This window comes from Octodon degus, unplaced genomic scaffold (assembly GCF_000260255.1).
Source record: "Octodon degus isolate 3935 unplaced genomic scaffold, OctDeg1.0 scaffold00077, whole genome shotgun sequence".
NCBI classification, from domain to species: Eukaryota; Metazoa; Chordata; class Mammalia; order Rodentia; family Octodontidae; genus Octodon; species Octodon degus.
Genome location: NW_004524653.1, coordinates 6,606,865 through 6,609,213, shown reverse-complemented (window position 1 = coordinate 6,609,213; position 2,349 = coordinate 6,606,865).

The window sequence follows — 2,349 nt, the reverse complement described above, 5'->3', positions numbered from 1 at the left end:
CAAAGGAGCGTGTGTAACAGGAAGTTGGGAGCCTTAAGGTACTGAGATCAGGGGTCTCCCTACTGTGCCCTCAGCTCAGAGGTTCCCGCGCCTGGGGACACCTGGCAACAGGTGCTCATGTGGCCGACAGCTCCTGTCACCCTGGCATGTTGCAGTATTGGTGTCTTTGGCTCAGAGCTGACAGTTTCTGCTGCGAGACTCTGGTCAACATGATTGTCCCTACCTGGTTCGGTGCCTCTGATTCCACAACAGCAAGATTGGTTTCCTAGAGTCAGAGCTGGGGCTGCAGCAGGAGGGCAATAATGTCTGTCCCCTCTGGCCAGTGTGCATCCCAGCGCCCTTGGGAGGAGAAAGAGCCCAGGATTGTGGGTGGCCTGTTTCGGGGAGTTGTACGCAGTCCTCTCATGTGAGCCAGCCACACCGGTGTTACCAACCCCCCCATCCCCGATGAGTGAGCTCAGGCTCAGAAACGCAGCCCAGCATGCACCAGGGCACTTAGCTCTGCCAGCAGAAGGGGCAAGGTGGACCCGGGCTGACCGGGCTGATGCTCAGCATCTTCTCTGGCACAGTACTATGCCATGCCCCGTGCCAGCTGCCTGCTCCAAAACAGGCCTCCTTTCAGATGGCAGAGGTGGTGACGGCCCAGTGACCCTGCAGGAGGGACGGCTGGAGGGGACGACTCACCTCTGAAACGCAAAGCAGGCTACCGCAGAGGCAGGGTTTCTCAGATAAGCAGTTGCACCTCCTGCACACCTTAGGGTGTGGGAGGAGCCCCGTGTGCAGTGACAGTATACAGTGGTTCCTGCAGATGGGTGGCACCCCTCAAATGTCAGGGTGCAGTTTCTATCCACAAAGTGGATCATTTCCATGTAAGGACTGATGGTAGTGGAGGAGGGTGGATGTGGTTAATCCAAGGGGCGGTCACAGGGGTGGAGGAGGTCAGTAGGGGGCAGCTGCAAGCCCCCAAACTGGCCCCTTTCCAGCCTGGCCCAGCCCCAGTGCTGCTCCCCCAGCTGGCGCTTCCTTCCCCTCTAGCTCCTTCCGCTCTCACCCTGCCTCATCCTCCTACAGCAGGAGCCTCCTGAACTTCTGGGCTAATTACTTACCTCTGCCTCTTGTTTGGGTGGGAGCTGTGTGTTTTTGCACAAACAGTGAATGGGAGTTTGGGCTTCTAGAGCAGCCGCAGGAGCTGACCCTGCTCCCTAGGAAGGAGCTGGCAAGGTGTGAGGAGGCTTCGGGGCAGGTGGCAGTGGCCAGGAAGGTCGGCGTGTGCCTGCAACACCAGCAGCCCTGGACAGCTATGAACCGGGAACCTTGCTTTTCTTAGGAGCCAGAAGGGAGCTTGGGAGACAGAGCCCAGCCAGCACCCCGTCTGCCCCATCTCTCCCCATTGTTTTATGCCTTGTCTGCTTTATCCATGTACATGAGCTGTCCCACCACTGCAGAATTCATGCCTCTCTCCTTCAACAGTGAGGCTGAGGTTGGTGCCGCTGGGAACAGAGCGCTGGACAGGCAACAGGGACAGAGACTCCCGCAGCCAGCTTTCATTGCTCAGCAAATATTCGGATCCTGCCACAGGAGAGCATTGTCCCCGCCCTGCTGAGGTGGGGCTTGGCTTTGGCATTCTCTTTTGTTCATGGAATACTGGTAGAAGTGGCTCAGCACCAGTTCTGAGCCTCAGCCTTAAGCAACATCACATATTTTTGCTCTAACTTCACCCATGAGAATAATAGACTCCTGCCCTTGTCTAGCCGCACCTGGATAAAAGCATCTCTTTTGTTATAGCTTTGAGCAGGAGAAATTTACAGACGCTGCTGATTCTGGGATAGTTTGTTATACAGCAATAGCTGACAGATACAGAGCCCAAGGGATCTTGAGAGTCAGGAAAAGTGCAAGAGCAAAAAGTAGTGTGGCTCTGGGATAAAGCCTATGAGTTGGGGCCAGATCAACCTTGGCTTGACCCTGATGGTGCCTGGTACCTATCAGCTGGGGACCTCAGGCATGCACCTTGACTCCTCATGTGATAAATGGGCACAGTCCTCCCTGCCTCACAGGCTATGGTGAGAACGAGCGGCTACAGTCCCTAAAGGGCTGCCCGTGCTGTAGGTCCTCAGCACCTTAGCTTTTTTTTCGTGTCCTTTTGTTCCAATTATTGCCAAGCTTTTGATCTCTGAGAATGGCTTTGTGAGCTGCTTATCACTGGAAACCACTTAACACTGAGCGTGGATCTGAGGAGAACAGGCTCTGGGGGAGGATCGCTTGCTGTTGCCCCAGTTCCAGCTGCATCACCTCCCCAGGTAACTTTCAACAGGTTACCTCCAGCCCTGTGCCTGGGTCCCAGCAGTCAGA